At 38.6% G+C, this 27710-nt stretch overlaps 1 protein-coding gene and 1 long non-coding RNA gene across 3 annotated transcripts in view; one reads left to right on the top strand and one right to left on the bottom strand.

The window, feature by feature from the left end:
• The window catches only part of LOC109409987 (E3 ubiquitin-protein ligase CBL-B-B), a 298628-nt gene that overhangs the window by 97247 nt on the left and 173671 nt on the right, over positions 1-27710 (bottom strand). The window lies entirely within an intron of this gene.
• On the top strand, positions 251-27494 carry LOC134288577 (uncharacterized). The gene is made up of 2 exons (XR_009998032.1): positions 251-18320; positions 18392-27494. It is a non-coding gene; the product is annotated as an uncharacterized LOC134288577 (long non-coding RNA).

Raw genomic sequence — 27710 nt, forward strand, 5'->3', positions numbered from 1 at the left:
AAGAAGGAAAAATTTTGGAATATACACAGGCCCAGGATTGTGGGTGGCCGGGGCCAGAGCGGATGTGAACGCCTTTTGGAGGTACAAATGCAATGAACAAAAAGGTTTTTCTTTGTTTTTGAAAAGTACTGTTAATGTTTAGCAAACAGAAATGGTTTTTGTGGAAGCCCCTAAAATGTGGTGGCCCGGGGCTCTGCCCACCCACCCCCTCCCCCCCCCCCTTAGATCCGGCCCTGAATATACACTACAGATGAGAGGAGCTATTTTGAATTATCCAGCCCTCACGTCGTTTCTGTGTAAATGGGCTAGATCTTGTTCAGTAAAACACCCTGAGACTCTGAAAGCCATGCTAAAATTGATGACAGACACAGGCATTTATTCACAAAAAATTAAAAAAAAAATGATCATATTCAGCCAAAACCGAGGCCAAAACTGAGATATGAACACAGTTTGGAGCTAGTAATAACGCACTTAACGTCTCTCCTTGTCATCCTCGATGGTGGATGACAGTGCCGCTTATAAACTTTTACATCTGATATTTGGTCCCATATTTCCTACCAGCAGGGAGACAACATTTTTATCGACCTAAAAAGTAAAAATATTAGTTATAAATGAATTGAAGATCATAAAAAAATGAAAATAAAATTTTTCTGTTTCCTAAGGAGTGAAAAAAAATCTTGACGTTTCAATTTGTCAACATAGAAAATTTAATTATCAAAAAGCTTACTTTGATTCGACCATAATAGAATTTATAGTGTCGGCAAGACTTGTCATAAGGGGGTGATTCACAGTTTATGGCAAACTAGCGTAAAAAGCTGGATATTTGATATAAGGAAGATATTCGGAGTCCAAAAATGGCGACCACAACTTCCAAGAGGGCGATCTAAAATCCAAAATGGCGACTCCAAATTCAAGACGGTGGCTGTTTAAAGCAGTTTTAGACCCTAACTGCATGTAATATGGGTATATTTTGTATTTTGTATAGGAAAGATGTCTGGAGTCAAAAATAGCGACCACAATATGCAAAATGGTGGCCCAAACTCCAAGATGACGGCTCCAAATTCAAGATGGTGGATGTTTAATGGCGTTTTAAGCTCTAAATCCGTGACATATGGGTTTATTTGATATAGGGACGAATTGTGGACTCCAAAAAATGGTGACCAGATGGTGGCTGTTCAATGGAGTTCTGGGCTCTAAATCCATGCAATATGGGTACTCTTCGATATAACGTACAAAAAAGTTTTCTCTTTGTACGTTATATCGAAGTGTACGTTATATCGAAGCAGAGAAAACTAATATTTTTATGCTAATATTGATGATTACGACGTGAAATTAACCCCAAATAATGATTTCGGTGAAATTCACAAAACCAATAATGAAAACCATGAGTTTTGACGAAAAAGTAATTTTGTTTTTTGTGCTTCGATATAACGTACATTTTGCTTCGATATAACGTACACTAAATTTTTCCCCAATTTGCGCTAAATCTAGGTAATAAGATTAATACTGCAAGATAACATTGATTTAAGTGATTTCGTAGCTTATCTGAGGGTTATTCCTGGGAAAAATTAAAAATTTCAATGTTGTACGTTATATCGAAGCAAAATGTACGTTATATCGAATTCGCTATATCGAGGGTACGCTATATCGAGGGTACGTTATATCGAAGAATACCTGTATCTGGTATGGAGAAGAAATGTGGAGTCTAAAAATAAAGACCAGAATAGTCAAGATGGCTGACTCAAATCCAAAATTGCGGCTCAAAGTTCAAGATAGCGGCTTTTTGTTATGGTGAAATAGGAGAGCGTCCAGGTGCATTTTTGACTCGCATTTTTGAGAGCACCGATCTCGTCTTCCACAAAACGCCCGAAAACGAAAATGCTACTCAATGTTTATCACGAGTGAGCAAGGCTACTCATTGCTTTTTCAGCTCTATTTGTTGTTTAGATGATGAGATCCGTACTTTCGGTATTTAGTAAGGCAGCCATTGCCATCTTTGGATTCGCTCATATATGTCCTTAAGACATATAGGCGCAAACATCAAAGCTACATAAACGATATGATTTCTGGTGCCATGTAATGGATTTTTGTTTAACGTATGAAAGTGCGATATTCATCTATGTACATGTCACTTGAGTTTTGTTGAAATGTGTTTTCGAAGGCACGAGGAAGGCGCCATCACCGCTAGGTGGATTAATTAGGGTTTTTTAATGAAATTTGTTCCAAATGTTACGCCTGTTTCTCTGTGCCTCTGATTTACATACGCTCAAACCTTTCACACAAAATAGATAAAAAATGTAATTTAGGTACAAGAAACCAATTCAGTAACAAATTTTGAAAACGACGTATAACACTAGTTTACAGCATTTTTGAACTCGGTAAGTTGATGATCGTTTTTGGTGTAGAATCATGCCCTGAATTCGAAAACGCGAAGGAAAAAAATTACAATAGAGCGGAAATTTTTTCGACTTTCCATACAAGGTTGATGATTTGAAATCGATTTTTGTTCTATTTTTTAGCAATGTCGCTCACTTCACACATCTTAGTCTCCGTAATCAATGCTCCGATTTAGCTAATTTTTTACTGTAATTCGCCTACATATGATATGTCAAATAAACGTTGAGAAAGAATTTTTAAATTGTTTTTTTCTCATTGAAAAAAATACATTTCTTCATATATTTTTGGAAATTTTGCTAAAATTTAAGGAGATCGTCCCCAAAACTCGCAAATATCTTGAATTTCATCAATCTGACGCAAAACCTGTATTCAGATGATCGAATGGTATTTTATTCAGCTTTTAATTTATGGGAAAAGATTTAAAATTGGTTGAACAAAACGCAAGATATTCGAATTTTATTAAATTCTATATTTTAAAAAGTTGTAAAACTCGATATTGAGCTAATACTCAAAAACTGTTCTACTTTAAATTTTTTGAAGCACGGATTCGAAATCAGCGCCAAATTATGCTTCAAAAATTTTGATCGTTGACAGTAGTTCACGACTTTCGTTTTATTTTGTAAACTAGTGTAATCAATGCTACACCGCACCATTGATTATACGTCGTTTTCAAAATTTGTTACTGCATTATTCTGTATTGACGTTTTTGATGATTTTAAATTGCACTTCACTAAAAATTTTTTTTTAAATTTTGGTCACGCCGATTACGCCGCCGCCGCCGCCGCCGAATAGGACGTACGGCGTGACGCCGGCGTCGCCGCCGCCGCTGCCTCAAATTACTATACACGCCGCCGCCGGTGAAAACTGCTTCGGCGCACACGTCTACAGCGGGCTGCTCGGCTGACGTTAAATGTTGGTGATTTACATTTTTCTGCTGCAAATTTCAGTTGATCTTCAATTTACGTGCTGTTTAACTTTCATATTTTTTTGCTGTGTAATCTGCACATCGTTCAAACTAAAAATGGTTCAAACGTCATTCTGCTCATGGAACGGAGTGAAACGGAATGCAGAATCAAAACAAAACAGCAAAAAGGGTTACCATCAGTGTGTTTTTCGATACCTACAGGGTTACTAGAAGTTCAAACTAAAAAATGAACCCCGTTGGTTTGCATGAAATGTTGTTCAAACCAACGGGGGTAGACGGTACACTTCAATTAATATTTCCATGTTTATTGGCATGCAGTCAAAAAAGCCCAAAATCGTATATTTTACCCCATAAATGAAGCTGTAGCTCAAAATTGTGACGTGTTGGACTAAATCTGAGCCCGGATACGGATTCAGCGGCCCAAAATCTGTCAGAGACACATAAGTTTGCTCTTGAGACAGACCAATAGTTAATTTTTGTTTCATACTGCAACCACTCTTTTTGCAGTTGTTCACAAGTGTTAAGAGTTATCTTTGACTACATTTCATCAAAAAAAAAAAAAACAAAAAAAAAAACATGGATACCTACACTGATGGGCTGATGAAGATACGTTCAGGCGTACGCTTATTTTTCAACGCGTAAACAAATAATTCCTTTGGTTGCTTTGTACAGCTGTACCGCTGCGCAAAATGAGCAGCTCAGAGTTACTCAAAATCAACCTTGAGAGCAGGGGAGCGGACCTGGTGTGATGGTTAGAACACTTGACCATAACCATTGGCGGAGCCAGTTTTTTCTTTTTTCTTACTCACTCTCCTAAACATACACGAGAAAGAGCGGGATGGAAGAGGAGGCAAGCTGCCCCCTCTTCTATCTTTCTCTTTCTCGTGCATGTTTAGGAGAGTGATTAAGAGAAAAGAAAGTGGTGGCTCCGCCAATGACCATAACGCCGAGGACCTGGGATCGAATCCCACTCCCGACAAACTCGCAAAATGTGAGTTTTTCCTTCGGAAGGGAAGTAAAGCGTGGGTCCCGAGATGAACTAGCCTAGGGCTAAAAATCTCGTTAATACCGATTAAAAAAAAAACCTTGAGAGCAAGAACTGTTTCCCGTTAAATTAAACTGAAAATAATAGCACTAGTTTACAAAATAAAACGAAAGTCGTGAACTTCTGTCAACGACCAATATTTTTGAAGCACAATTTAGTGCTGATTTCGAAATCGAACTTCAAAAAATTTGAAGTAGAACAGTTTTTGAGTTTTACCTCAATATCGAGTTTTACAACATTTCAAAATATGTAATTTACTAAAATCCAAAATATATTGCGTTTTGTTCAACCAAGTTTAAATCTTTTTCCTTTAATTTGAAGCTGAATACAATACCATTTGATCATCTGAATACAGTATTTGCGTCAGATTGATGAAATTCAGGATATTGACTTGTTTTAGGGACGATCTCCTTAAATTTTAGCAAAATTCCCAAAAAAAATTGAAGAAATGTATTTTTCTCAATAAGAAAAAAACAATTGAAAAATTCTTTTTCGACGTTTATTTGACGTATCATATGTAGGCGAGTTACAGTAAAAATTTCAGCTCAATCGGAGCATTGATTACGGAGAATGAGATGTTTGAAGTGAGCGACTTTACTTAAAAATAGAACAAAAATCGATTTCGAACCATGAACCTTGTATGGAAAGTCGAAAAAATTTCCGCTCTACTGTAATTTTTTTCTTTCGCGTTTTCGAACTCAGGGCATGATTCTGTACCAAAAATGATCATCAGCTTACCGAGTTCAAAAATGCTGTAAACTGGTGTAGCCTATGTTTGGAAGAAGGATAAATTAATGAAAAAGTTGATCCTTATTGCTGTTGGAAATCGACTGTAATCTTGACTCTATAGATTATCGGCTACGCAGTCTTAGAGTTCAAAAAACAAGCTTTGTCATTGACCCGACGTTTCGACACGGGGATAGTGTCTTCCTCAGGGGGAGAATAAATATTAACGTTTTTGGTCAAATGTTTTGTCTAACTTTAGCTGTCTCGTTTTGTGACGTTTTTGGTACAAGCTTACACTTCGAAATCACTTAAACAGTTTAAAGGTTTTGTGGCAAAACTTGTAATAGAAGAAAAAAAATTAATTGATAATATTGTTTACATATCGATTGTATCGTAGATGTTGCTAAGATATTCAAAACTAAAGGTGTGGCTATAGAAAGTGATCGTATCGAATGGAAGAACTCGTTGAAAAAAATGTGAAGGAAAGCATACGGATCTTCTATGATATCCAAAATCTGCCCCCTTATGTTACCCCACCTAGGTGCATCGCATGAATTCTGAACTTGTAGGATGTGGTGTTCCTACTCTGGTGCTGGCGCGAGGCATCCGAGCGAACAGATCCGGAAGAATTTCTGCGCCTTACGTTTCAGTTTTAGTGGATGAAAAACGAAGGCACTACCTATCCCACATTTGCAACGTCGGAACACGGCCAGTGCAGTAGAAGCTTCTCGTCCAACTTTTAACATGGTTTAAACGGTGTAACTCGCTGCTTGCTGACGCGTGGGTGTATGTTGAAGAGGTAAGGCGCCCAAACACATCGTGTTAGTTGCCGAGATTTTCCCAGACCGTGTTTCCGGCCGGTACTTTATGAAGGTGGACCTTGAACTCACCGTTCGTCCTAGCGAGTAGTTTTTCAACCAGTAGAACCACCCTGATAGCAATACGCCGCGCCCCGGTTGCGCTACCGCCTTTCAGAAGTTTCCACTGAAAAAGAAAAAGCTGTTAAGCTCTCCGGCATGCCGTCGTCGTGTAAGCCTTCCCATACTAGTATTACACACGTTTTACTTGCCATGCAATTCGACTAGCCAGCGGTACGGTACACACACCCCCGAAACACGACGACTGACAAGCGTCTACCTCCGTCGGATATGCTGCTACTACACGCCCGCCCCGCACTCGGAGCGATTGCTTGGAATATGCTTTGAAGTACTTAGGTATGTAGGTACCGAACCGACCTATCCGATCCGTGCTGGTGCAAGCTCAGGAGAAGTTCACAATTTGTCAATGTCAGTTTCACTGCTGAATCATGCCCCCGTCCGCCTCCACCCAGCTGCAACCACCAACATACTTTTCTCCAAATGGAGATGAAGATGGGGCTGGTCCGATCCGAACTGCACTCTTTGATAAACGAGATTTTAACCGACTCTTGTTTTGCTTCCGGTTCGGCGAATCTTTGAGAGGGGGAAGTGAATTTCTTCATCAATCTCCGGGTCCAGAAATGCCCACCAGGGGCTTATGGCGTTGACAAACCGATCTCATTTGTCCAATCGTTCTGATGAGGCTCTGAGTTGTGGAAGATGGTTGGTGTCGGTGTGTTTTGGCTGATGACTCGTCATCGGGTAGGCAGCAAATTGCAGTGTCTGGTCTCCCTTGGCTTGCTTCCTAATGTACAAGGGTGGGTTGATAACGTTTACAAAACGACGACGCTAATGTAGCAACAAACACGACTCATTATTTGACCACCATTTGTGACGGTTTCTGTGGGAATTTCTTTCAGAATTTCCAAAGAAAGAAGATGCAGAAAATGACAAAAATATTGAAACAATTTCTGGAGGCATATGTAACAGATGGGTCTGCTTCCTATCGGGACATTATTATACAAACCAGCTGTTTCTAATAGTGAGCTTTTACATGAAAAAAGAGGAAACCAAACACGGAATCAACTCGTACAAGTTTATTTAAAAATTATCATTAACTAACTACATAAATCTCTGATTAATCCACCTAGTGGTGATAGTGCCTTTCTCGTCATTTTTTTTTTTTAATTCTCGTTTTACGTCATACACACATTTGTTCGGTAATTGTTTGACGAAAATAGAACAGCTGTATACAGCTATACTGCGTTGTTTACCTTTTGCACCAGGTTTTGACAGTTGGTGTACTGAACCTCAGTAAAATCGATTACCGAAGCTACCGAAAAAATTCTGCTGTTCTATTTTCGTCAAAAAAGTGCTGAACAGGCAATTCAGGATTGAGTGTACTATATTAAATTTGTAAAATAAGCTTGAGAATATGAAAAATAGTACTAATTACGAAAGCTATAAAGGTTTCGTTAAAACGTGTTTTCTTCAACGCTGCACAGTAAATAGTTTTGTAATATCCAGTCGCGTAATTTCTAGCGACGTATCCAATTTTGAACGTAAATTAACTCGGTTACATAGTTCCAACAATTATCACACTCACCATGTACACCTAGTTGCCACCGGAAAGTGTCAACAAACTCATTCCAGCAGATACCTAGAAACAGTATCATATTTAATACCCATCTTCTAGCTCGGTGGAATAGCCGAGAGGCGAGGGACATGTCTCTCAATCAACGGATCAGTGTACGAATCCATGCCAATATTTTACTTATATATGAATCATCTATCGTTCCGGTTCTAGCGATTGCTAGACCCTCTGTTAAGCTGCGGCGGCTAATTTGCTGCGTGGAAGGGATGTAATTTGTACATCACTTTCACGACGCGACTGATGTGCAGCGAAAACGATGTGATATCACAAGAATTTTGTTGTTGTGTATGATAACAGCTCAATGGCTCATCTGAAAGCACAAACCAAAAACAAAACTGTTATTTGAGGACATTGTGATGTCCTTGAATGATCAGTATATCAAAAAAATGTGGTATTTTGCAAACGGGAACGATAGCATACAACGGCAGAAACTTCATCTACAAAATGGGGACCACAGACATAGCCCGAAAGAACTCACACATCTTTAAAAAATGTACCCCAACATCGCCACAACGAGGAAGATGTAGCAAATCGATCAGCGCAACTTCTAAGTGTAGTTTGGTCGTTGCCCGACTACATGGGATATTACAAGTTGTGTTATTTTGTTACAATCATTTTTAAAAGACACGGACACCGTCTTCAGCCAGCGGCTGTGCAGACTGTACACAGCAAAAAAAATCTTGTGATATCACATCATTTTCGCTGCACATCAGTCGCGTCGTAAAAGTGATGTAAACAATTACACTACCCGCCATAAATATGGAATCGCATCTTCTAGTATTGCAACACCCCAATTGAATATTGCAGCACCCCAAAAAGTTTGGCATCACCTGAAAACCTTATTTTTTACTAAACTTTATCTCAAAAACCGTATCCTCTGCAAAGTTTAGACCTTCGGCAAAGTTGTTCAGCAGGTTTATGACCTTCAAATGGTGAAATGTTTGGTACGTAATTCCGCCACTATGTGGCGCTAGTGTGCATTTACAATGAAGTACTTTAACATGGTTTATCTCATGATTCTGACCACCTAGAATGTTCGTGTCTTCAGCAATGTTGATCAGAAGGGTTATGGCTATCAAATGGTGGTAAGTTTAGTGCGTAATTCCACCGCTATGTGGCGCTAGTGTGCATTTACAATGAAGTACTTTGACATGGTTTATCTCAAGATTCTGACCACCTAGAATGTTCGTGTCTTCAGCAATGTTGATCAGAAGGGTTATGGCTATCAAATGGTGGTAATTTTAGTGCGTAATTCCGCCGCTATGTGGCACCAGTGTGCATTTACAATGAAGTACTTTGACATGGTTTATCTCATGATTCTGACCACCTAGAATGTTCGTGTCTTCAGCAATGTTGATCAGAAGGGTTATGGCTATCAAATGGTGGTAATTTTAGTGCGTAATTCCGCCGCTATGTGGCACCAGTGTGCATTTACAATGAAGTACTTTGACATGGTTTATCTCATGATTCTGACCACCTAGAATGTTCGTGTCTTCAGCAATGTTGATCATAAGGTCTATGGCTATCAAATGGTGGTAAGTTTAGTGCGTAATTCCGCCGCTATGTGTCGCCAGTGTGCATAAAAAATGAAATACTTTGACATGGTTTATCTCATGATTCTGACCACCTAGACCTACCTGTGCGCCGACTATATTTTGCTCGGCGGCAGCGTGAGGGCCATTTTTGGCCGGCGGCGGCGGCTTCACGCTGGTGGCAGCTTTCGGCGGCGTGAATTGGCGTGTCCAAAATTTGACCATAATGTTACATTGACAAAGCAAACAAGTTATCATTACGTTCTAGAATTTGTAGTCTGAGCTACTTCATGACAATCGATGACATAAACTATTGATTGAATGAATACCTTTTGTAAGTCCTGTTCAGATCCATCGCTGCGACCAGTGATTAGACCTATTGTGACATTAGCCGCATCCTTAGTGTAGTTCATGTTGCAATACTGCATTGCAATTGAAGGCAATACAATAGAGATTTTGCTACAGTTTTTGTTTCATTTATTTAGAGGGAAGGAATCTCGTTTCTTCAGGGAGGAATCTCAGAAGGAATTCCAGGAGGAACCTTGAAAGAAACTGGTGAAATCCATGAAGAAAATTCTGGGCTTATCTCTGCAGGAACTACTGTATGAAATCCTGAAGGAACGACTGCAGAAATCTCTGGTGGTTCAAGAGTCTGTCTTTGAGAGCGATCCCTGCAGAAACTTGTAAAGGAATCCATGATTGAAATTTTCGAGGAATTTCAGAAGGAAATCCAGGAGGATTCCATAAATAAATTCAAGACGAAATCCTAAGGGATTTACAGCAGAAATCCTCGAAGGAATTCCAGCGGGAATTTCTAAGGAAATTCGAGAAGGAATCCTTTAAGCAAGGATTTCTAGGAGGAATCAACAAAAAATATCCAGGAGAAATTTCGAAAGTTTTTCCAGCAGAAAACCTCAAAAGAATTCAAGTGGGAGTTTAGAAGAATATTAGAATAAGAGTCACCAAAGGAATTCTAAGAGGAATCAATGAAAATTACCTTAGAGGTATTTCTGGAGGAATTCCAAGAGAAATCCCTGAGAGAATTCCAGTAGGAATCCCCGAAGGAATTCTAAGAGGAATCCCCGCAGGAATTCTAGAAAAAATCTTCGAAGGAATCTCCCAAGAAATTGCAGGAGAAATTTATGCAGAAATCTCAGGAGCAGCCACCGAAAGAACTTCGGAAGAAATCTTCGAAGGAATTTCGAGCGGAATCCTCAAAGGTTTTTTAAGTCAGAAGGAATTCCCGAAAAAATCCTTGAAGGAACTCTAGGAAGAATCCACGAATTCTAGAAAGAATTTCCGAAGGAATTCTTGGAGAAACCACCGAATAAGTTCAAGAAGGAAACCCTGAAGGAATTCCAGGTGGAATTCCATGAAGAATTTAAGGAATTCCAGGAGGAATCACCGAAAAAATAAATAAAAAAGGAATCGCCGTAGGAATTCCAAGAGGAATCTTCAAAGTTATTCCAGGAGGAGTTTCCGTGTTAATTTTAGGAGGAATCCTCGACGGAATATCAGGAGGAATACCCGAAGAAATATCAAGAGGAAACTTTGAAGGAAGTCCAGCAGAAATCCACGAAGGAATTCCAAGGCAAATCCCCGAAGGAACTCTAAGAGGGTACCCCGAAGGAATTCCCGGTGGAATCCACGACGGAATATCAAAAGGAATCCCCGAAAGAATTTCAGGAGGAATCCATGAAGGAAGTCCAGGAGGAATCCCCAAAGAAATTCCAGAAAGAATTTTTCAACGTAATTCGTGATGGATTCTTCAAAAGACTTCTAGGAGGAACCATCGAAAAAAAATTAGAAGAATCCTCGAATAAATTTCATGAGGAATCCGTGGATAAAATTGAAAAGGAATCTTCGAAGGAATTTTAGGAAGAATCCCCAAAGGCATTTCAGGAGGAATCCCCGCAGGAATTTCATGAGCAAATTCCGAAAATAATCCTGCAAAGGAATTCCAGCAATTATCCACAACGAAATTCCAGCTGGACTCCAGTGGGAACTTCCAAGGGAATTTGGGTAAGAATCTCCAAAGGATTTCAATAACGGATCAACGAAAAATATCCTCTGAAACAGTTCCAGGAGCAATCCTTGAGGGAATTCTAGAGAAATCACCGAAGGAATTCCAAGAGGAATCCCCGAATGAATTTCAGAGGAAATTCCCCAAGGAATTCCAGAAGGAAATCCTGAAGGAATTCTAGGTGGAATCCCCGGAGGAATTCAATGAAAAATTTTTGGAGCAATCTCCGAAGAAATTCGAAGAGGAATCACAACAGAAATCCCAAGAGGAAACTCCAAAGGAAATCCAGGAAAATCCTCCAAAGTAATTGCTGGAGGAGTTCCCGTAGAAATTCCAGGGGGAATCCCCGACGGAATGTCAGGAGGAATCTCCGAAATAATTCCAGGAGAAATCCCCGAAAGAACTCTACAAGGAGACCCCGAAGGAATTCCAAAAGAAACCTCCGAAATAATTCAAGGAGAAATCTCCGAAGGAATCCCTGAAGGAAGTCCAGAATGAATACTTCGACGGAATTCCAGGAGGATATCCTGAAGAAATTTCAAGAGAAAACTCCGAAGAAATTACAGGAGACATCCCAGGGGGAAGAGGAAACCCATTAGGAATTTCAGAATAAATCTCCGAAGAAACACTAGGAGGACTCCTGGAGGAATTCTATGAGGAATCCCTGGAGGAAATCAAGGAGGAATCTCCGTGGGAATTCTAAAAGAAATCATCAAAGAAATTCCAGGAGGAAGCCCCGAAGGAATTTTAAGAGAAATCCGCGACAGCGTATCAGGAGAAATCCCCGAAAGAATTTCAAGAGGAACCCTTGAAGGAATGCAACATTAATTTTGTTTGTGCACTGATCACCGTCGCGAAAAATAAAAACCGGCGGTGTGACAAACTGCGACGTATGGCCTAGGTAATCAGAATCATGAGACAAACCATGTCAAAGTACTTTGTTTTAAAAGCACACTGGCGCCACATAGCGGCGGAATGACGCATTAAACTTACTACCATTTGGTAGCCATAGACAGTCTGATCAACATTGCCGAAGACACGAACATTCTAGGTGGTCAGAATTATGAGATAAACCATGTCAAAATACTTCGTTTTAAATGCACACGGGCGTCACATAGCGGCGGAATTACACACTATATTTACCACCATTTGATAGCCATAGACCAGCTGACCAACTTTGCCGAAGGCAAGAACTTTCTAGGTGGTCAGAATCATGAGATAACCCATGTCAAAATACTTCGTTTTAAATGCACACTGGCGCCACATAGCGGCGAAATTACGCACTAAACTTACCGCCATTTGATAGCCATAGACCGTCTGGTCAACTTTGCCGAAGACACGAACTTTCTAGGTGGTCAGAATCATGAGATAACCCATGTCGAAGTACTTCCTTTTAAATGCACACTGGCGCCACATAGCGGCGGAATTACGCACTAAACTTACCACCATTTGATAGTCATAGATCGTCTGATTAAATATGCTGAAGACACGAACATTCTAGGTGGTCAGAATCATGAGATAACCCATGTCGAAGTACTTCGTTTTAAATGCACACTGGCGCCACCTAGCGGCGGAATTACGCACTAAACTTACCGCCATTTGATAGCCATAGACCGTCTGATCAACTTTGCCGAAGACACGAACTTTCTAGGTGGTCAGAATCATGAGATAACCCATGTCGAAGTACTTCCTTTTAAATGCACACTGGCGCCACATAGCGGCGGAATTACGCACTAAACTTACCACCATTTGATAGTCATAGATCGTCTGATTAAATATGCTGAAGACACGAACATTCTAGGTGGTCAGAATCATGAGATAACCCATGTCGAAGTACTTCCTTTTAAATGCACACTGGCGCCACCTAGCGGCGGAATTACGCACTAAACTTACCGCCATTTGATAGCCATAGGTCCTCTGATCAACTTTGCTGAAGGTCTAAACTATGCAGGGGATACGGTTTTTGAGATACAGTTCAGAAAGTGATGAAGTCTTTAGGTGATGCCAAACTTTCTGGGGGTGCTGCAATATTCAACTGGGGTGTTGCAATACTAGGCGATGCGATTCCATATTTATGGCGGGTAGTGTACATCATTTTCATGCAACAAATTAGCCGCCGCAGCTTGAGAGTGGGTCTAGCAATCGCTAGAACCGGATCTTTAGATGAATCATATATAAGTAAAATATTGGCATGGATTCGTACACTGATCCGTTGATTGAGAGGCATATCCCTTACCTCTCAGCTATTTCACCGAGTTAGAAGGAAGGTGATATCTGCTGGAATGGGTTTGTTGATACTTTCCGGTGCCAACCAGGGTGTGCATGGTAAGTGTGATAATTGTTGGAAATCGATGTAACCGAGTGAGATTACGCTCGAAAATGAATACATCACCAGAAATTACGCGCCTGGATATTACAAAATTATTTACTGTGTATGAAACTTAACACTAGACAATGCACACGGATCATGCACCAGTGGATACGGAGAATAAGCTTTTCTCACGTTAAAAAACATGTTATAAAACATGTACCGTTAGTAGTTGAAATAACAAAAATTCTAACAAAACTCGTTCCAATAAAAACAAAAGTATAAGTGAGTAATTCTTGCTGAAACCAGGCCGCCATTTACATATAGTCTGGGATTTCAAATTTCTGTTGCTTATTCGCTAGAATATGATAAAAAAGGATGAAAACCACTTTGGTTGGGTTAAATTGATGGACCCCTCGCTTGGCAAGGGGCTGACAAGATGACAAAAATGATGATTTTTCATCAAATTGCCCCTAATTTATCGCAAAATATCTCAAAATTTATTGTTGTAACATATACAAAACTTCTCGTTTCTATCAAGGGAAAGTATAAACCTTTCATTTGAAGTTGAAATTTTTTTGGCGGTCATCTTGGATTTGGTCGCCGTTTTGAATTTTATCATTAAATCGTGATTTTCGGTGTGTTCGCAATCACCGATTTCAAACCCGAACTCACCATTAGAAACCTGAGAGTCTATGCTTTTCAAAACACTAAAAAATTAGGTGTGCATTGACCGCAACAATGATATATCGATGAAATCGTTAGGCGACCTCCTATTCTCCGATTTTTTTTGGTGCTTTCTTGGTAAAGATAATGGAATAATTTCTGAAATTTCTGATGAAATTCCTGAAATTTTTCTGAAGAGATCCTGAGCTGAATTTCTGGAGGAATCACTAGAGGACTTTCTGAATCGATCCTTCGAAGTATTCCCGGAGCAATCCCTGAGGAAACTCCTGGAGGAATTCCTGGATGAACTTCTGGAGAAATTCCTGTAGGAATTCCTGCAGGAATGCCTAGTGAAACTCATAGAGAAATTCTGGGAGGAATCCCTAAAGAAATTTTGGAAGATATCTCGTGAGGAATTCCTTAAATAATTCCTAGAGGAATTTATGGAGGACTGCCTGGAGGGATTTCAAGAGTAACCCCTGAACGAATTCTTTAAGAAATTCCTGGAGAATATAATGGAGGAATCCCTGGAATAATTGCTGGAGAAATCTCTGGAGGAAATCCTGGAGGGAAGCATGGAAGAACTTCAGAACACATACCTGGCGGAATCCCTGTCAAAATTCCTGGTGCAAATCCTGAAAGAACTCCTGGAGGAATCCCTGGAAGAATTTCTGAAGGAATACCCGGAGGAATTCCTGTCAAAACTCCTGGACGAATTCCTGTTGAAATTCCTGGAAGAATTCCTGGAGGAACCCCTGCACTAATTTCAGGAGGAATGCTGGGAAGAATTACTGGAGGAACTCCTATAAGAGTTTTGGAAGGAATCCCAGGAGAAATTTTGAAAGAAATTGCTAAAGAAATTCCTGGAGAAATTCTTAGAGGAGATAGCTGGAGGAATTCTTGGAGTAATTTCTGGTGGAATTCCTGGAGAAATTCGTGGAGATGTTCCTGGAGGAATTGGCTTCTTTAACGGTGTTGAGATAATTCCATATTCTGAATCTACATGCCAAACTGAGCCGAAATCCAAATTTTCATGAATTTTGGTGCCCGGGAACCTATTTAAAAATCAATCCGAAGTTTGTATGGGAGCGATTTGATGAATCACCCCTCGTTGGATTTTGTACTGGGCGGAGCTGTCAAACAGTTGCCCAGCTGTCAAAAGGTGATTTGAAAAAATCTCTTTGAAATTAATTTTAGGTATCAAAATAAAGTTCTAAAAATCTGAAAAAAATCATAGTGGCTCAGAAAAAGGTGCTCTATCATTTAAAAATATAAAATCATTGATATTTTGTTAATTTAAAAACCCAATTGCTGGATAAATTCCTGAAATAATTTCTAGGTGAATTTCTGGAGGCATTTCTAGAGGAATCCCTGAAGCAATTCTGGAGATGTCCCAGGCAAAAATCACAGACGAAATCCCAAGGGGAATCCATGGATCAATCCGTGGAGGAATTCTTGGAGAAGAAATTTCTCGATGAATATCTTCAGGAATCGCTGGAAAATTTCATGGTCGAATTCCTGGTGAAATTCCTGGAAAAATTCCTGGACAGATTTCTGGGGGAATTCCTGGAAGAATTACTTTAGGAATTTCTGAAGGAAATCCTGGAGGGGTTCCTGGAGGAATACGTGAAGAATTTTCTGGAAAAATTCCTGGAGGAATTCTTGGAGGAATTCCTGGAGGAGTCTGTTGAATAATTCCTAGATGAAATCCGGGAAAAATGCTTAGGCGAATTCCTGGAGGAATCCCTGAAAAAAATCCTGGAGAAATTTCTGAAAGAATATGTGGAGAAATTCTTGGGGAAATCCCTGGAGGAATTTCTGCTGGAATCGCTGGAGGATTTCCTGGAGAGAATCCTGGAGAAGTTGCTGTAGATATTCTGAAGGAGTTCCTGGATAAATTCATGAAAGAATTCCTGGGATAATTCCTGATGGAATTCTCGAAGGATTTCCTGAGGAGTCCCTTGGGAAATTCCTGGATAATTCTTTGTGGAACAAGGCATAGAAAAATATCTGAAGAAATGCATGTAGAAATTCCTTGAAGAATTCCTGGAGGAATCCCTGGATGAATTCCTGGAGGAATCTCTGGAGAAATTCCTGGAGGAATACCTGGAGAAATTCGTGGAGAAATATCTGGAGGAATGCTTGAATCCCTGGAATCCTTGAACCCTTGAATCCCTCAGGGAAATAACTCCCGAAGCAATCTCTGGAGGATTTCCTTGACAAATTCCTGGAGGAATCTCTAGACAAAGAACCCCTAGGGATCCCTAGGGAGAATTTCTGATAAAATTCCTGGAGGAATTATTGAAAAAATCGCAGAAAGAATTTCCGGGGAAATCCTGAAGGAATCTTAAAAATGAGTACGTGGTGGAACACCTGGAGAAATCATTGTAGCAGTTCCTGAAGGATTCTCCGGGGAGACCTCAGGAGGAATCCGGGATGCAATCCCAAGAGGAATTCCTAATGTAATCCCTAAACAATTCCTGGAGAAAGTCTTGGATTGATTACACTAGTTTACAGCATTTTTGAACTCGGTAAGCTGATGATCGTTTTTGGTGTAGAATCGTGCCCTGAGTTCGAAAACGCGAAGGAAAAAAATTACAGTAGAGCGGAAATTTTATCGACTTTCCATACAAGGTTGATGATTTGAAATCGATTTTTGTTCTATTTTTAAGCAAAGTCGCTCACTTCACACATCTCATTCTCCGTAATCAATGTTCCGATTGAGCTGAATTTTTTACTGTAACTCACCCACATATGATATGTCAAATAAACGTTGAGAAAGAATTTTTAAGTTGTTTTTTTCTTATTGAAAAAAATACATTTCTTCATAAATTTTTGGAAATTTTGCTTAAATTAAGGGAGGTCGTCCACAAAACTCGCCAATATCTTGAATTTCATCAATCTGACGCAAAACCTGCATTCAGATGATCGAATGGTGTTATACTTAGCCGTTAATTTATGGAAAAAGATTTAAAATTGGTTGAACAAAACGCAAGATATTTGAATTTTATTAAATTCCATATTTCAAAAAGTTGTAAAACTCGATATTGAGCTAAAACTCAAAAACTGTTCTACTTAAAATTTTTCGAAGCACGGTTTCGAAATCAGCGCTAAATTATGCTTCAAAAATTTTGATCGTTGACAGAAGTTCATGACTTTCGTTTTATTTTGTAAACTAGTGTTATTGAAGGAGTTTTTGAAAGAATTACTGGAGGAATTTCAGAAGAAAACTCAACAAAAGTTTCTGAAGGAATCCTTGAAGGAATTTTTATAATAACCTCAGGAGTTCCTGAAAGTATCACAGAAGGAATACATGGAGAAACCCCTCTGAGGAATCCCGGAAACAATTCCATGAGGAATTTATTAGGAAATCCCAGGAGAGCTATTTTAAGGAACTCCTGGATAACTCTCTGTAGGGATGCCTGGAAAGAGTCTGAAAGAATCCATGTCTGCAGTAATTTCTGGACAAATTATTGGAAGAATCCTTGGATGGACTCATAAAGGATTTTAAGTACAAAATTTAAAGAATTCGTGGATTATTTTTTCAATCATCTCTAGTAAAATTTTCTGAGAGAATTCCATAAAGGAATCCCAACAGATATACTTCGAATAATGTATAGAATACATGTAGAAAATCCTGAAGAAATCTCAAAAATATAATACTTGCGCAAATATCTTTAAAAATCTCTGGTCAAATTTATATGGGAATCCTTGAAAAAATTTCTGAAGGAATCGTCGAAAAGGGCACAGGAACAATCACTGGAGGAATCTCTAAAGATACCCCATGGAAAAATTTCCCTAGGAATGTACAGAGTAATTCTCGCACTAATCGCTGAACGACGCTATCGGAAAATTACAGGAAGAATTCGGCGATACATCCTTGCAGTAGTATTTGTAAAAATTGCTGAATGAAATGAACCGTGAGAGGAACTCCTGAAGCATTTCTTGGAACAAACCCTGGAACAGTTACTATCAGAATCCCGCTAACGTCCATGGGACAGTTCACAAAGGAAATTATTTTTATGAAATCCCTTGAGGAATTCTTGAAGTTTGTTATTTGGTAAAATTATATGATAAAACTGAAGTGGTGCTCTTGGAGAAATACTTGGCCAAATTTCTTGTAATTCTCAAGAAAAAAAAATTGATTATTATGGCTAAAATTCTAGATTAAAGTCTAGAATAAAATAGTTGTAATTGTAATTGTAATTTATTATTCAACGTAAACCTGTCAGTTACATTAACTTTTAACCAAGTCAAGGTTTATTTATTGAGATTTTTTTTTCTCTGGAACTCTTATAATCTTGAGCTATAACTTATGGAAATAATCTCTAGTCTATTTTGGCACCCCCGATTCCAGTACAGCCCGGAATATCTCCGGAACGATTCCACTTGAGTGCAATAAACTTGCACTAATTTATGATCGATTATGGGCGGATTCAAACAAATCCGATGAAAATAGACGAAATTCCATCATATTTAAAATGAGTTGTCGGAGGTCGGGGTTAAAGCGGCAACACGCGTGAATTCATTCGAAATTCGAATTTCCTCGTGTACGGTTACACTTCCACCATGTCCGACTGACCCAAGAAAAAAAAAGTCCTATAATAACACTTATCACAATGGATCTAAATGGCGGCACATCGGAATGAGGCCAGCGTACTCAACAATGACACAATGGCACGGAGGCGCGCGCGCGTGTGCGTGGGAGGGGGAGCAGTGTTGTTTTTGTTTACGGGTCTCGAAATTATGCAACACGCAATGCCGACCGACAAGAATCCCATTCCATTTTCCATTATCATCGTCGCTATCACGTCTGTCTTGCCTTTATCGTTGTCGTCATCGTCAACCGACCGACCAACCATCCCGCACTGACATAAGTGTAGTTTTCCTTTGTTCCATGTAAGATGTGGTACGTTTATTACAACGAGTGACGACAACACGGACGGTGGTGGATGGAGGCTCCATCACATATTTATGGGAAAATATTTATGCATTATTTATATAGATATGGAGGCTCTCGAGAGCATAACAATGACTGCCTGTTGCAAAAGTATGCCGCATTACTGAGGGTAGGGTGGTTCCGGAGGGCTCCAGTTTCCAGAAATGTATGGAATCTGAAACTCACAAGACCGCTCTGAACAGTCCCTCCTATGATATTTATGCAATAAAAAGTAATGTACCATATCGATGAGTAATACTTAAGTGCTGAATATTGATGGATAGGATATCGTTCTTGAATTGGAAATCTAAAAGCCTGTTTGATACTAGAAAAGCGTTGGCGTTTCGTGAGATTTGTAGCGCTATCGTAGCGCTAATATTGATTTTGACCTCTACATGGTGACGGTAAAAATGGACCCGAAACTAATTGATAATGTAAGCTATAGATGGCTACCTCGGTACGACCTATGTAGAACGACTGAAGTAACCATTGCAAACGTGCAGAATCTCGAAGCAGCGTTGCCAGGCTTGAACGAGCTCGATGATGCACTTTTTAAGGAATGCTGAAGAACAGTTGAAGCAGCCATCAATGACGCAGCCGAGAGCACCGTCAGGTACGAGGAATCATGCTGAATCATGCGTAAATCATGCTGCAGCATGGCACCCGATAGATTCTGCTACAAGCAGAAGCGGTTTTAAGTTATTTTGATACTCAAACTCAAGTCATGTATAACTTTTCTGAGGATATAACATCACTGCAGTTATCTTATTATAATCATGTTTTGATATCAACCAAAAATTCTATATTGAACGGTGGTTCCAGCAAAAACATTTATTATTTTGTTATTATCATTAGCAGGAATTATCTTCAACTTGCCATCACAGAAATAATGTTAGATGTTTAAGTTAAATATTAAGACGAGCTAAACGACAACAATTTGAGATATCATAATTTGCCATGACAACAGTTTTCAACTATATGTCAGACTTTTCACAGGAACACCAAGGATGGGAACACTCACTTGCAAATAGTTACACTCACTTGCTATTTTCTCAACATAGAAGCAATCGAAAAACAATATATAAACGACTTTTGCCTTGTGATTTTATCTAAAAGTTTGCCGAAAAGAGTAGGAGTCGTACACGCATACCGTAGTCGTAACAGATCTGCGAAGGCAACTCTCCACCTCGTGGAGAGTCGCTTTTACAGCTCTGTTAAGACGTGTGCGACCCCAACTCTATTCGGCAAACTTTTAGATAAAACCACAAGGCAAAAGTCGTCCATATATTGTTTTTCGATTGCTTCTATGTTGAGAAAATAGCAAGTGAGTGTAACTATTTGCAAGTGAGTGTTCCCATCCTTGGTGTTCCTGTGAAAAGTCTGACATATAGTTGAAAACTGTTGTCATGGCATCCCTGAGGAACACTATAGTCCTGTTCAATGATGCAGGTTGAAATTGCTCGAAGTTGCTGCATCTTGCTCTTACCCATTTGTCATCAAACGGGTAAGAGCGGAATGCAGCAACTTCTTGCAAGTTCAACCTACGTCGTTGAACAGGACTTATGTTGTTCTTATGTGATTTTCAGCGGAGCCCTTTTTTTTACTGTCAATTTTTAGAATAGGCCTCATTTAGGCCTCATTCCGCATGCTTCTGGCGATATTTTCAAGTTCGAAATTCCGGATCCGTTTTATCCGAAGCAGTTTCGAACGTACTGAAACTTCATTCAATGTGGATTTTACGGAAGTTTCACCGTAAATTTCTCAAGGTCCTCCACCGGGAATTCTTCAGAGTTCTTCCGGAAAATTCTCCAAGAGTTTTTTTTCTAGACATTTTTCTAAAGGTTTCGATGGGCGAGCATGAACTTCTGGAATTTCGTGAATCCCTTGAGAAGTTCATTTTTGAACTCCTTCAAGAGTTCCTCCGGAAATACATCCAGTAGATAGTTAGTAGTTGCACCGGAAACCCGAAGAACATCTCAAGCATTTCCACCGGGGAATTATCTAGAAGTTTTACTGTGATTTCCTCTAGTAGCCCGAGGAGTTCTACTAAAAACTCCTTTAGAATTTCCGCCAGAAAAAAAAATCCTCCACAGAAGGTCGACCGCAAAGGAGTTTTGGCAGGAATTTACCTCGAGGGAACCCTAGATAGAATTTCAGTAGAATTTTGTTACAGAACTTCAGAAAGAACTCTGAACAAATTCCGGATTTTTTCTAAGTGCAACACTTGGAGGGAAATTTTCAAGAAATACCCATTTTTGAGTACACCGTAAATTTATATGGGAAAATAATTCTGGATAGAATATTACGCTCTTGGCATCAAGTGAAAGGTGAGATCCTCAGCTTTCATTTAGTGGCTGATTTATTCAAATAATATTTTTCTACCATAGACACTAAGCCTCCGGATATACATGCAGTTGTTACACAGAAAATGTTGAAACATTACCAAGGAGTTCAACAGTGAATACTCTAGTAGTTCAAAAAGCTCCACTGGAAGTTTCTTTAAATTTTCCGCCAGAAGAGAGAATTTCTCCAGAAGTTTTACCCGGAATTAGTCACGAAAGAATTCTGGAAAGAATTTCTGAAGAAGTTTGTGGCAGAATGTTAGGAAGAACTCTAAATAAATCTGCATTTTTAAGTGGAACCTTGGTGGAATTCTCTTAAGATAAACTTTGTCTGGAACTCCATGAGGATATTTTGAGGGAGGAAATTTTGGAATTGTTGAACTGGAATAAGTTGCGAAACTATAAAAGGAGTTTTCAGAGGATTTCCTGGAAAATTTTCTGAAGACATGTTTGAAGGAATTTTAGGCGGCATTTCTGAAAAAAAATCTTGAAGGCTCTCTTGAAAGAATTCCAGAAGAAAATCCTGGAAAATCACGCGAAGCAACTTCGAAAATAAAGGAATTTAAAAGAATACATCGACCCACTCCTGAAAAAACTCGCGAGGGAACTTTTGGAGAAATATCTAAAGCTACTGCTTGTATAATTTATGAGTCCTAGAAGAATTTTATGAAAAACTATTATAGGTTCCACAAGAAGAGCTTTCAGTGGAATTTTGAAGACTTGCATTCTTGAAGGAATTCTGTTATATTGAAGAATTTGCGGAGGAAACCCTGAAAAAATACCGAAGGAATTCAGAATTAATTCTGGGAAAAAACTCTTAGACAGTTCTCGGAAGAAATCTGGAAACAATTCCCGCGGCAACTCTTCAACGAAGTTCTGAAGAAACATCTGAAAAATTCTTGAAAAAAAACTTTTGAAGCAATTATGTTGTGAGAGGAAAAAAAAATGCAGTAGGATCTACAGAAGACTAGGAAAATTACCGAAAATTACCGAAGGAATTTCAAAATTAATTACTGAGAAAATTTCCATACAATTTCATGAGAAATCCGCGAATAAACTGTCGATAGAATTAAAAAAAAAAAATTGAATAAATTTTCGGTGAAAATTTCTTAAGTAATTTACCAAGCGAATTTTCAGACATAGGGATTTTTTTTTATTACTGTACGGGTTTGGGCCGCAATTTTTACAACATTTACCACAACTCAGGAACGAAAATTAAGTGCATTCCAAAAATTTCAGCGATCAAAGCTTATGAAATTACCTTCTCAAAAATATTTTTTCGAAAATTTTCCACGAGTTTAGGCATAATTTTTCCGGCTTTCTTTACAAATTTTCTCTACTTTGAAAAATTTTGCGGAAAACTTTTTCCAGTCAATATTTTTTTTTGATTCCTGAGGAAATTTGCTTTCATTTTCTAAAAAAAGCTTTGTTTCTACGATGCTTCATTCTTGAGTTATGATTTTTCAAAGTAGTGTCAGGGGAAAACAAAAAAATCCATCTGGGTTTTCCGAGAAAATAGGCGATCCTGAGTTTTTCTCAAATTTTTTTCGTTCATATATCCATGAGGGCTGCCAGTGGAAAAAAAAAAACTTGAAAATCTAAGACCCTTAGACCCAGTTTGTACAGTAATAAAAAAATGTCCACATACAACCAAGGGAATCACCGAAAATAACTGAGAAATTTCCAAAAACTCCAAAAACAGATAAAATAAATGGAAATAAAAAATACTGAAAAGAGATTAGCTAAGGAATTTCTAAAAAAAATAAGGGACCGTCCATAAACGACGTAGCATTTCAGAAGGAACGGGAGTCCCTGAAATTGCTACGCTATCCATTTATTAGGTATGGGAAAATAGGCTACGAGAGGGGAGGGGACTGTTGAAAATTAGCGAAGGAATTCCCAAATATGCCACCGAAGGGAATTCCAAAGGAATTTGGATAGGAAATGCAAAACTATTACCAACCGAAATTCAAAAATAGTTACTGGAATCTCCGTGTAAATAACAAATGAAATTCCTAAACAAACAGCCGAAGCAATTTGCAAAGGAATTGGAGAAGAAATCCGTAAAGTCATATCCGAAATAATTTTGAATATGAAAACTCATTTATTTAGTAAACTCCAAAAGAATAGCCGGAGAGATTTCCAAAGGAATCGTCAAAAGAATTGTAAAAGGAATTGCCGAAGTAATTATCAATCATTTTTCAAAGGAAATTCTAAGAATAAAAAATAAAAAATTGCTGCACGATTTTTAAAACGAATTACAGAATAAACTTTCAAAATATTTGCCTAAAAAATCTCCTAGAAAATTGTTTAAGAAATTCTTAAAAAAAGATATCTGTTCGTTTTACAAAGATGTTTTCCGAAAATTATGAAACAAATTAAATGAAGGGACTTCCAAACGAACTACCGAGGGAATTCTAAATAAAACATGAAAGTAACTGTTTAAAAAACTGAAGAAATTTCAAATCAAATTACTTAGGAAATTTCCAAATGAATTGGCTTCTTAGCGATATTGAGATAATTCTATATTCTAAATCCGAAAAACTATTCTTGAGGCTTGGGAAAAGGTGCCCTTTGGTATAAAATTTAAAAATCTATTTTTTTTTACAAAATTCTTAAACATATTTTATACAAAATTCGAAAAATACATTTGCCTCGAAACCCTTCCTCTTGGGACCCTCATGTTCCCTAAAACTCTACTAAAGTCTCCTGATGCGTCCTGTAGACCTTTGAAGCCCTCTGAAATGCATTGAAATACTTAGAAAACCCTTTGTAACCCCCCTAAATGAGGGGCTGTAATGAACGCTCCTAGACTTCCGATAACCCTTCTGAAATACCATGAAACGTCTTTAAACACCTTGAAGCCTTTCTGCACCCACTCTGAAGCACTCATGAATCCCGCCTGAAAGCCCCTGAAGCCCTTCGAAACCTCTTGAAACGCCTCTTAAACCTTTTGAAGATCTCCTGGAAGCCCCTGAAGCGCTCAAGAACCCAGCTGAAACCTCCCGAAATCGCCATGAACCCCTTTAAACTCCCCTGAAACTTTCTTGAAAGACCCCTACTCTCTGGAACCCCGCATTTCACAGTGACTTTTCATAACTATGTACTCACCCTGGTTAAACCGCCCTGTAACCTTGAAATCCAATAATCAAATAAACTCTTTTCAGTTACGTAAATAGAAGTCTTGGTGTACACGTCAATAATACACGTCGATTTTAGATGATAAAAAATGGTATTTAGATAAAAATCAAAAATTTGGGTATTAGAGGGTTTAAATATTGTTCCAGGGATTCATCGAGAAGTTTCTTCAAAGTTAGCTTTAGAAATTCTACCGGTGCCTTCTTCAGAAATTGCTCCAGAGATTCTTAAATTCACCAAAAAATTTCTATAGAGAACCTTCTATGGATTCTTTCTAAAATTGCATCATTGATTCCTTAGAACGTGAAATACGTCACTTTGTAATCTTTGGTGGGGTTCCCAAAGTTAATGCTGGAGGAACTCCTTGAGATGGCTCGGGAGAAATTGCAAGAAAAGATTTATGAGAAAGTTTTTGATGAATTCAAGGAAAAAGTCCTGGAAGAGTTTCCGAGAAGATCTTAAAAGGGATTTCTTAAGACCACTCTTGATGAATTATCAAAATACATAAACCTCGGAAAATGCCCGAAAGAAATTTTTTAGAAAAATCTACAGCAATTCATGCGGAAATTGCAGATAAAGGTACTAGAGGAATTCCGGAATTAATCTCTAAATAAAATTCTTAAGGGACTCCATTAGAATATTCTGAGCAAAACCTGAAAGAACTCTTAAGGATTGTATGGAGAAGTTGTTAAAAGAATTTTTGTAAACTAAAAATTCTTAAGGAACTCCATCAAAATGTTCGGAAGCAAACCCTGAAAGAGCTCGTAAGGATATTTATGGAGAAATTTTTAAAATATTTTTTTGAAATATGTCTAAACGTATTAGTGAACAAAAATTCCTGAAATTTCTGAATTCATTCCTAGAAGACACTTTTGGAGGAAATCTAGCAGTAGTTTAAAACCAATTTGAATGAATTATTGAAGAACATCTGAAAAATGTATAAAGATATTGAATTTTTGAAGGAATCTCTGAGGGAGCACCCGAAAAACTGGATAATACTCCTCAGTAATACCAAGAAGAATTGCTGGAGATATTCCTCGAGAAACGTCAAGACAGATAAACCCTGAAGTAATTTCTGAAGGAATTTCTGGAAGAAACTTTGAAGGGATTGCTGGAGGGCCCTGCAAAATAATCCCTGCAGAAACGTCTCAATTCCTCCCAAAAAGGTTTCTGAGGAACTTCTGCGAAGTACCCTGGTAGAACATCTAGAAGAATTTCTTGAGAATTTCCTGGAAAAAAAAAATCTTAAGAAATGCCTGAGCCTGAGGTTCCCGTAGAAAATCCTGGAAAGAGCCATATATATAAATACCTGAACCTCTCGAGGAACTCAAAACATATCTGATGAAAAATTCAGAAGAATTTCTTAAAAACCACATGAAATATGTGCTGCTGTATGCCAGTGAAACGTGGTGTGCATCAGTGGAAAATACTCAACGGTTGCAGATCTTTATCAACAAATTACTGTAGTGTATAACTTGAACATGGTAGTCGCTCAAGTCGATGGTGACACAATTTGGTGCTGGTAGAATTTTCCTGCGATGCTAAAGTTCCCTAGATTCACAAACAATCTTTGAGGAATTTTAGTGAAATGGTTGAAGTTTCAGCCAAAAACATAACTTTCAGTGTTTGCTGTAAGGACCTGTTTTTAAATGCTTCTCTACATTAGTCGTTGAATGCCTTGTTTCAAAAAAAAAAAAAAAAAAAAATTACAGCTAAACATAGCAGTGTAACAGTGGTTGTAGATTGATGTCACTAAATTGCAATCATCCCGTGCTACATTGACCCAGAATTAAAATCAATTGCCTTATGAAAGCCAATTTATTTAAATTGTAATGCTTCGGAAAAGTGTGCATAAATCTAATTGAGCTTCCTATTCCAGCTTAATACCACCCACCCACATAAACCACAGAAGTAAATAAGGCGTTGACATGTACATCCATTTCACGGAATTCCTGTCCACAATTGGACAAAATTTCCTGGTAGTGAGAACAAATTATAGAAAAAAATACACTTGATGTATGCTTAATTTACATTATGAAATGTGACTCACTCAAAGGTATGTTACGCACATCCCGCAATTTTATGGGCACCTTCGCAATGAATTGTGAAAACAAAATTAAAACACCAAGCAATTTATCAAAGGGAGTATACCTAGTAGTCGATAGAGTTACGTACGACGACGATCCGGTCGTAATATTTCCCGGAACGCTTTGGTGCCGATAATTGAATTTCCCGGCATTTTAGCGGGTCGAATTGCATTTGAAACATTCCACTCAATTGCTTACCGGTGCTGCCGGGGCTGGTTAAAATTAAATTGAATTAAATTTAGTTGAAGGTTCGTAGCACACAAAAGTCCTCAAATTTAAGAATTTAAGAATAATGAAATATTTTCCGCGTCATGAATAAATCACCGCGAAGAGACAAATCCAGCAATCATAAATCATAATCTTTCTAGTTTTCTTCTAACGAACTCACAGGGAAGTTACAACTCCTAATCCCAGACTAAACCCCGGAGGACTCCCGACAAAAAGCACTCTTACGAAAGTCCGTTTCCTGACCTGATTGTTCCGCAGAGCCACGTGAGATCCACTTTGGACGACGACTGCTGCTTGCTGGAGCTACTACCTAGATGCTGACTCAGGCAGGACCTGCCAGCGCTCAGTGCTTGCTCGGTTCGCATCCTAATTGTGCGCGCCTAATTAGGCATACAATTACTTCATTATATAAATCATTAGCATTAATTAGCGACGACGTCGACAACGACGACGGCAGGCGAAACTTTGTTGTCCCAGTCAGTCGGAGAGATATGGTTTTTCACACCTCGAGATGGAAGAGAAAGTGTGGAGCTTGGTAAGCCGGCGAACCGGCTTCGCCATGGTCTTGCTCTGTCTAGAGGTGAAGAAAGTTTCCAAATGTAGATTCTTAGATAAGAGTGAAAGAATTAGAGATATTACATCCCAGGAAAGAACAGTGATTTTATGCTACCTATTTTGGACGTACACCCCCGTTCAAAAGTTTGGGGTCACCCCCTCAAAAACATGTCATTTTTTTAGGCCCATATTTCCGCCAATTTGCATCCGATTTCAAAACCCTAGGTTTCATTCAAAAGATAATAAGTCAAAGAAACTTTAAACATGATTTAATAGAAACTTTTTCAA

Source organism: Aedes albopictus, chromosome 2 (genome assembly GCF_035046485.1).
Source record: "Aedes albopictus strain Foshan chromosome 2, AalbF5, whole genome shotgun sequence".
Classification (NCBI taxonomy): domain Eukaryota; kingdom Metazoa; phylum Arthropoda; class Insecta; order Diptera; family Culicidae; genus Aedes; species Aedes albopictus.